Source organism: Chenopodium album, chromosome 18 (assembly GCF_948465745.1).
Source record: "Chenopodium album chromosome 18, dcCheAlbu1.1, whole genome shotgun sequence".
Lineage (NCBI taxonomy): Eukaryota > Viridiplantae > Streptophyta > Magnoliopsida > Caryophyllales > Amaranthaceae > Chenopodium > Chenopodium album.
Window position 1 is genome coordinate 42,721,193 of NC_137851.1, and position 10,283 is coordinate 42,731,475.

Genomic DNA, 10,283 nt, shown 5'->3' on the forward strand with positions numbered 1-10,283 from the left:
TGACCAATAATGCTGGTAATCTCTTACCCCTTTTTAATTTAAGCACAAATAATCATATTCAAGTAGGAAACGATCATCGCATTCCAATTACGGGTTATGGTCATTCTAGCATTACTAATAAATCCCTTGCCCTTCGTGATGTTTATTTAGCTCCCCAAATTATTAAAAACTTAATTTCTGTTCGTAAATTTACCAATGATAATTCTGTGTCTATAGAATTTGATCCAAGTGGTTTTTCTGTGAAGAATCTACGAACGGGGAGAATTCTAGCCAGGTGCAATAGCACGGGGGACCTTTATCCAGTCACAAACACACCATCCACCTGTCTAGCTACATCACTCACTGCCTTATCTCCAACCACATGGCACAATCGCTTAGGACATCCCGGAGCACCCACTTTAAGCTTTCTTAGGAGTAAAAATTTTATTGATTGTAATAAGGAGGAAGACTCCAATTTATGCATAGGTTGTCAATTGGAAAAACATGTTTGTTTGCCTTTTAATAATTCTAATAGTACTACCTTTTCTGCGTTTGATATTATTCATGCTGATTTGTGGACTTCTCCCATTCGTAGTGATAAAGGTCATAAATACTATTTAGTGTTATTAGATGATTACACTCATTATGTGTGGACAATTCCTCTTGTTTACAAGTCTCAAGCTTTTCAAACCTTCCTTAATTTTCGACAATATGTGCTCACTCAATTTGAACGTCCCATAAAATCCTTTCAAAGTGACCATGGTCGCGAATTTGATAATGACCCGTTCAAACTTTTCTGTGTCAAAAATGGATTGGTTTTTCGCTTTTCATGTCCACATACATCATTTCAAAATGGCAAAGCCGAACGCATGATTCGTACGATTAATAATATTAAACGTACTCTCCTATTTCATGCATCTCTCCCACCTCCTTTTTGGAGTCATGCCCTTGAAACGGCTACTTATTTGTTGAACCTTATGCCTACTAAAACTCTCAATAAAATCACTCCTGCTCAAGCTTTATTTGGCATTGTCCCATCATATACTCACCTTCGGGTTTTCGGGTGTCTCTATTTTCCTAACCTCTCTGCCACAGCCAAGCATAAGTTAGCACCCCGTTCCACACCTTGTGTATTTCTTGGGTATCCTTCCGAACATAGGGGTTACAAGTGTTTAGATCTCTCCACCAATAAAATTATAATCTCACGTCATGTGACCTTTGATGAGCATATTTTTCCATATCGAAACATCACACAATTTTGCACCAAAGATTATGATTTTTTGAGCAATAGTGATCCATCCCCTATGTTTCAACTTCAAAATATAATGAACATACCCACTAGGCAGCCCAAACCGCAGTAGACCCGCGGGCCACACCAAATTACCGCAACAGACCTGCGGTCTTCACTGCCTTACACAAGCCCAGCGTCCGCTGGTTTTCCTTCGCCCCAGCCAGCCGCGCAGCAGGCCCAGCCTAGCGGTCAACCAGCGCCTACTGGCCTTTCCTCGGCCCAGTCGACATCCCAGCCCAACACACTCATTCAAACCTCTCCTCCTTCACCTACAAGCCCAAACACATATACCCCTCCTCCTCTTCGAGGCCTCACGCCAATTACACCTACTAGACCACCTCCGAATTCCCCACAAATGCAAACACGATCCAAACACGGCATTTTTAAACCCAATCCCAAATATGGCTTAACCACTTCCACTTCTAGCACCACCATGGACCGATCTCCCTTACCCAAAAATCACAAACAAGCTCTTTCTGACCCTAATTGGAATGCAACGATGCGTGATGAATATGGTGCTTTAATTGAAACGGGGACATGGGAATTGGTTCCTAGGCCAACGGGGGTGAATGTTGTTAATTGTATGTGGTTATTTCGACACAAATTGAATGCTAATGGTGATCTTGAAAGACACAAAGCTCGTCTAGTTTGTGATGGCAGGTCACAGGTTGAAGGTGTTGACTGTGATGAAACTTTTAGCCCGGTTGTTAAACCGGCCACTATTCGAACAGTGTTGAGTTTGGCTATGGCTCGTAAGTGGTCTATTCACCAACTTGATGTGAAAAATGCCTTTTTACATGGTGATTTAAATGAGTGTGTTTACATGCATCAACCCCCCGGGTTTGTTGACAAGCAATTTCCAGGTTATGTTTGCAGACTTCGCAAGGCTCTTTATGGCCTTAAACAAGCTCCCCGAGCTTGGTATCAGCGATTTGCTAACTATCTTTTGCAGATGGGGTTTGTCATTGCTAAGAGTGACAATTCTTTATTCACTTTCCGACACGGAAATGATATGGCATATTTGCTTCTATATGTTGACGATATTGTGTTGGTTACTTCTTCAGATCGGCTTCGTGAGAATATTATTTCTCGCTTACGGAATGGTTTTCCGATGACTGACTTGGGTCCTTTGAATTTTTTTCTGGGTATTGCTGTTACCCGTACTCCATCATATTTGTTTCTGTCACAACAGAAATATGCACAGGAAATTGTAGAGCGCGTAGGTATGGCCAGTTGTAAACCTGCGGCTACTCCAGTGGATACTCAATCCAAACTCAGTGCAGACTCTGGACCCCAGTTTCATGATCCGACACTCTATCGCAGTCTTGCAGGTGCTTTACAGTACCTTACTTTTACTCGTCCTGATATTACTTATGCAGTTCAGCAGGTTTGTCTATTCATGCATGATCCCAGACAGGTTCATTATGATGCTCTGAAACGCATCATACGATATATTCAGGGCACCATTGATCACGGGTTACACTTATATCCTTCATCTCCTACAAACTTGATTACTTATACTGATGCTGATTGGGGCGGGTGCCCGGACACTCGTCGTTCGACTTCGGGATATTGTTGTTTTCTTGGGGACAATCTTATTTCCTGGTCTTCGAAGCGTCAACCTACTCTTTTTAAATCAAGTGCAGAGGCAGAATACAGGGGCGTCGCAAATGTTGTTGCCGAGGCTTGTTGGCTTCGTAATCTTCTCTTAGAGCTACATTGTCCACTCCGACAGGCTACAGTTGTTTATTGTGATAATGTCAGTGCAATATATTTATCTCATAATCCCGTACAGCACCAACGCACCAAACACGTTGAAATGGACATGCATTTCGTTCGAGAAAAGGTGGCGTTGGGGCAAGTACGGGTCCTACATGTTCCATCTCGTTATCAGTTTGCTGACATCTTCACGAAAGGCCTACCTCGACAACTATTTTTAGAGTTCAGATCCAGTCTCAGCGTACGCCCTCCTCCCGCTACGACTGCGGGGGTGTGATAGAATATACGATAGATATTCTAGTTATTCTGTTATAGTAGGAGATATATTTTGTGAATATTTGTAAATATCTTTTGAGTTTCCTAATGTGATTAGGACTCACGTTTGTAACCCTATATATATTGATTAATGGAAAACACTCCAATCTAAGGAGTTTACAGTATCTAACAAGGGCTAATATTTTGGTGCGTCAGAGGAGAATACTCAAGAGAGGTAACATAATTTGATGTTCGATTTCCTTCAAGGTAGAAGGGAGGGGGATTCCTCCGATAATCTGGACAAGGTCTTGAGGGAGAACTGAAAGTAAAAGGGGAACAATTCAAGTATTATTTTTTTCTAGAATAAATATAGTGACATCAATATTAGAAATATAATATGAATCAAAAATTAACCAGACAATGATATCGGTATAAGCATACCAAATATCAACCCAAATACCCCAATTTAGTTAATTATTTTTTTAAAGTAGTTGAATTAGTTTTCTATAATTTGATTATAAATTTACAATTTAAAAGTTGAAATACTAATTATCTCCCAACAGCAAAGGATTTATAAATCTCAATTTTTCCTAAATAAAAATTTTGGAATTGAATTTAAATATTTGCAATTCCAGATTTAAAATTAACCATTTTAAATTAAATCCTTGTATCCAAACACTACCTAAGGTAATTCATTTGATCTAAATTAAGTCACACTTTCTATTTAAATTTGTGCTAATTTAATCATCATACTTCCTTTTATGAATAAGATCAACTAATAGTATTCAAATGAAATTATTAATTTAATATCGAACACTTTTGTACAAGCAACTAATACAACTAACTAGTTAAAACTAACATCTAATGCAGCTATCAAAATTAACCAGTAGATGCATACTTGTATAGCAATTGAACTTGCAATTTTTAAAAAAAAAAATTGATTACTTTGTATTAAATATCTTCTCCTGGTAATAGTTACATTTACCTAACCTGTAAGAACTATACTTCATATTATTACAAAAATCACCCTTTAATTTTTCTCCTTATACTTTTCCTTAAATTTTATGCACACTCAGCTATTGCAATTTACAAGTTCGAGCTCAACCTCATGGCGAATCTTGGCCAAATATATTAGAGGGGCTAAGATTTGAATTTCTAGCCTATCACTCAAAAGAAAATTATTATCCGTAGCAATTTAAGAGTGAGATATGAGTTTCTTAATTTTGTGCAAGTAAAATGTAATTGCTTAATTTTACGGTTTTTTTCACCATATACCCTGAGTTTTAACTTTATTCACCATATATCCACGAGTTTTTTCAAATTCACCATATACCACTTATTTTCATGAAAATGTCACAATATGCCCTTAATTAATAACCAACGCCATTAACTTCGTTAATCATTAACGCTAATTGTGCCACGTGGCTGTCACTTATTGGTTATTATAAATATTATTCAATTAATTACTTAGTAATTAATTAAAATACTTTTTAAAATTATTTTAAAAAAACAACCACCACCAACCAAGTCAGTAGTCACCGTTGCCCCCCAGCCCAGCCCTAACATTCACCCCCAGTAGGTCGGTACCCATCACCTATCCCCTACTGGCGACAACCCTTACTCCCACCCCCCACCCTTCTCCCTTTTCCCGATTTCCACAACCCCGACCACCACCCAACCACCCCTCTCACTTAACAGCAACCCCTTCCCCCACCCCGTCGAATTGGCCATACAATCCCTCCATTGCCGGCCAACCCATCCCTTACCTTTAATCCTTACATCGACCCTCTCCCTTTCCCTGTCGTGCCACTAGCCAAAGCCAAACCCTAACCCACGAAATCTCGCTCCCTAGCTCCGATGAAACAACCCAAATTTTCTCTACTGCTCTCTCTTCCGACCCAGTTGATTCTTCTTGTGGGTTTGTTTTGGAGTGGCTGAAAGGGTTTCGAGGGCGGTAGATGGATTTTCAGGAGTGGTGGTTGGTTTTTAGAGGTTGTGGGTGGTTTTTAATTAATGTCGTGGTGGGGGTTGTGGATGGATTTTCGGAAGTGATAGTGGTATTCTAGGGTCGTGGCGAGTGGCTAGGGTGAGGGGTGGCGCCAACGCAAGGGAAGGGGAGTCTGGTCGCCGGCGGCAGGGTGGAGGACAAGCTGGGGGCGGAGAGGGTGGCTGGAATTTATTTTTTTGTAGTTTTTTTAAATACTTTTTTAATTAATTTAAATAAGAACCACTCAAAGGCTGCCACATGACACAATTAACGTTAATATATAACTAACAGAACTAACTGAAAATGACATGTTATGACATTTTCGTGAAACTGAATGGTATATGGTAGGTGAATTTGAAAAATTTCGTGGGTACATAGTAAATAAAGTTAAAACACAAGGATATATGGTGAAAAAACCGTCAATTTCAATAATTCTTTGTAACATAAGGCTTGATTGGTTAACCCCGGTGAAAAATCCTCCTATAAGTTTCTCGTGATTTGTGACAATCCAAAAGTCATTAGAATAGAAATAAGATATAAACGGAGAGAGAATAGTTCAAAATTCCAAGGGAACATAGGAACAGAAAGAAGTACAAATTCACGAGTAGTAATGAAAATTATAGATTGCCATATGATAATTAGAGTAATAGTATTAGTATAGGGTGCATTAGATCAATGAAAACCAGCTGGAAGCTAAGCTGAAATAGTTTACGTACATAGTCACGAGCATATATTATAAAATTGGGTCCAACTCCAACTGACGTCTTCTACAAAACACTGGTTTTGCAGAATGCCAATGCTGTGGGCTTTTTTCCTGGTTTGGGCGAATCAACAAACAAAATTATACAAACACAGGTTTTGTTAATCTGGAGTAATAGTCTTAATTTTGTCTATTTGCCTCAATGAAAAACAGGGAAAGAACATGTATGATTGCAAATTATAATGAAAAATAAAATAAAAGATCGGCCGCAGTTTCTTCGTCACGGAATCACGGATGTTTCTACCTCCGTACGAGTATAGCGCCAGGAGTCTTGTCTGCTATAATCCCCATCATATGCTAATTATTACCCACTTGGTCAGGGTCCAACTATTTAAGAGCGTGTTAGGTGATCGGCTCTAATCGCTATTAGATTTTAAGTAGCTTTTAGTCATTTGATCGTATATTCCCTCCATATTTAAATTAGTAAAACGTTTTTTTTATACACCTATACCACTTGTGAATAACCAAAAGGTCTCTACAAGGTTTAAGCCATTTTACTAGAAACAAAATACATCTAAGTTGATTACTTGATTAGTTACCAACTAATTGAGAGGAACGATGTTGGTGTTGAAAACAAAGCATGAGGCTTACAAAAGTTTAAAAAAAAAAACAACTTTACATAGTAGAATGACATATAAACGATGGAAGCAAAATTACTACCTCCGTTAACTTTTGGTTGCAAATTTGGAATATTTTACATCTCACAAATAATATCCCAAAGTTGAAACAAAAATTTACCAAGGTAGTACTAGAAACACAAAGGCCCACTCTTAAGAAAAACACACTCTTTAGAAATTACGTGCATGAAATTCATTTTTAGGAAGATGTACCATAAACTAATTAAATTAATAAACTTTGATTATGAATATGAATGATCACGGTCTGTGAGCAAGAACACTAGAAATTTCCGATTCTTTTAGTCTTTGTAAAAATAATCACGAGCTCATCACAAGTCTCTTTCAGTATATACCTCCTCCACGATGTTTGAGAAATACTGTCTTGTTTAATACCAATTTTTACAATTATTAGGGTGGCTCATCCGCGCATCAAGTGCATAGCTAGCTATATCCGTAAATCTCTTTCAATTTGGTTTTATGTCATGCCATTATTTAATTAGTTGGTAACATTAAGGCAAACGAGGAAAAATATGTAAGCAAAATTTTTTAAGGGTATAAATATCCGCACACTATTATTAAGATTACAATAAAAATAAAAGTCAACTAACATTAATGAGAGTAAATAAATAAATAAGTAATTTAAAGGGTATGAATACAAGTGTCCAAACATTATTTATAGGAGTTATTTCAAAAAATTTAAAGGTAAGGAAATAGCCGCCTTCTTTCATCTTATCAATGGTATAGGACTATAGGAGGTATGGTACATTTTGTATTAGCATGAAAGTATGAAACGATAAACATAACCTTGCTAGTTTACCTCTTTTAATTTGCTTAAAGCAAATTTAGTTTACATCATGATCTTGAGTCTTTAGACTTATGTTTAAAACTTCCCCTATTTTTCTTCTTATATCTCAAGCAAGTCTCAAGTTGAGTCTTGAAATTCCAAGACTCAACTTAAGACTTGAGATTGGAACCTTCCTCAATTTTATTTAACTTTGTTCATTAATGTTGTTATTATATAGAAAATATAAAGAGATTAAAAAAAAAATATGTCATGTATTTAAGTCTTAGGGCTAAAGTGATAAATTTGGACAAGTTTTAGTGAGTCTTAACAAGAATTTGATGACATCATTTTCAATGGGAACCACAAAAAATGATGTCACATCCAAGTCTTAATAGTTGAGGCTAAACTTGCTCTTAGTAGATGTTCACCAGCCGATTAAATTAGTAAAAACTTGATCCAATAGTCGTACATACTTAACTTAATCAGCAACTTCTATAAGAGCTCTACAATTACATTTAAATTATGGTGAAAGTCAAAGTTTGAAAAATGGACAAAAAAGTCCCACCTCGACCAAGCTAGGTCGGTAATGATTTCCTAATAAATATATGGGTTGTGACATTCTTGGACATATTAACGAGTAGAAGAGGTAAATCTTCGGACGGAGGTAATTGAACACCTACAGGCAGGTAACTCCATGGATAGTGTAATTTCAAATGCTAATAAATTGAATCCCTTGGACGGATAACATAACTGATAACTCAACTTCAAATTGCTCATAAATTCGTTGTTCAAAGTTCAAACTGCGTACATGTAGGAGGAACACATACTCAAATAGTGTATGAGAGGTTGAAACCTTAAAGGAACACTAGAAGATGATGTAGGTGGATTATTACATGCTCCCAAATGATGTTAATATTTATAAATGACGTGTCAAGGTGGAAGAAGTGTGTAGAAACTTCTACATAATTGTTCTTGCCACATAAAATCTAAAATCTTCATCATGAAAATTGATTAATTCTAGGTTTTTCCATGAAATTTTGCCAATATCTCAACATGGTAGAGTTTTGTAGAAATCTTGAGAAAACTTGAGATGTAATTAGTTGGACTTATGGAACTTGGGCCACACTAACCCAGCAACATGTGCATGGCACTTCTAAGATCCCTACATCAAACAAGTTTAATGCACTGTCATCGCTTAATATCGAAATACTTGAGATTTTCTATGATAAGAAATACTACGTAATATGTAATGAATTATACAATGTACTGTATATATTTTTGCGTCCAACTTGTAAAACATGTGTTAGGCCTTGTCGAGCTAAATTGATTTTGAACTAAAAGTGTGTTTTAGTGATGCCTAAACCTACACGTATTTCAAGCCGGACCAGATTGAGCCATTAGGTTGAGCCATTGTATATCTATCACCCATGTAGAGTACACAAATCTTCACAAAATGTTCATGTATACAGTGTCCATAATAAATGATTAGGAACAATATAAATATATATAGCACCGCGAGCTACATGTAAGCCAAAAAAAATGACATATTAAGAATGAATAAACAATATTCACACCAATTCAACGTGCTTGTTGGTCATCAACAATCAATAATCATCAATATCCGATCAATAATAATATATACTAAAATCCACACCAGTAATGACAAGTGTCGTCTTCTGGTGTGTCCTTAGTTTTTTTTTTTTTTTTTTTTTTTTTTTTTTTTTATTACAAATATCTATTAATTAAGGAAACAAATCATTTACAAAAATAATATTTTTTATATACATATTCCATATGAATGCAATAATTATTATATTTAAATGGAAATTTTAGAAAATAACACCACAGAAAAACACAAATTTTGATTATCACACCACAAAAAAAAAAAAAAAAAAAAACCTCACAAATTTGATTTCACCACCACTTAATGAATTATTGGATGAAATCTGTTAGTGGGGCACATAATTTGACACATGTCAATAGCTTATAGGTTTAAAAAAAGTTGAATTAATAAAAAGAAAAAAAATTAAAAGAAAAAAAAGAAAATCCCTTAACCCAGCTGGCCCCACCACCAGCGCTACCTTGCCTCAGCCGCCGACACCATAACCCAAGACGCCGGCACCTATCTCCTCCACCAAAACCGGCGAAACCACCCCACAATGCCGAAGAATTTTGCCTTCCCCCTCCCCGAAAACCATTCACACCACCACCAGCTACCTACATTTTGAATTTTGCCTTCCCCGAATACCTCTCCGAAAACCGCCGAACTCCTACACCATGCCACCACCAGCTACCTCATCTACATCACCACCATCGTTGCCGAAATCCTCTCCCCTACCCAGAGCTGTCATCGAAACCCCAACGGCCCAACCTACACCAACCCAAAAACCGCCCTCACCTGAACCCTAACCTGTTTCCAGAAATCGAATTGAATCGGGGCTGGGCTAAGTTGGGTACGGCGTTTAAGGGTTAGGGTGGTGCGTCGTTCAGGTGGTTGATCGAGGTTGGTCGGCTGGGGGAACCGGCAACAACGATGGGGGCAGGTGGAACCGACGCCGGTGGTGAGTGCGGTGGCTGGGTTAAGATTTTAGGGTTTTTCATGTTTTTATCCAATATATAGCTGACACGTATATTATGTGGGGCCTACTAATGGTTTTTTGGATGGTTTTAGTAAGTGGTGGTGAAATCCAATTTTTTGGGTTTTTTGTGGTGTTGTAATAAAAGTTTTAAATTTTGTGGTGTTATAATCAAAATTTGGGTTTTTTTTTTGGTGTTATTTTCTAAAATTTCCTATTTAAATAAAAAGATTTCACAAAAAACAAAATTTAAGCAACTATAATCCAAAAATTATATGGAATATTTTTAAAATAATTTGTGACCCGCTTTATAGC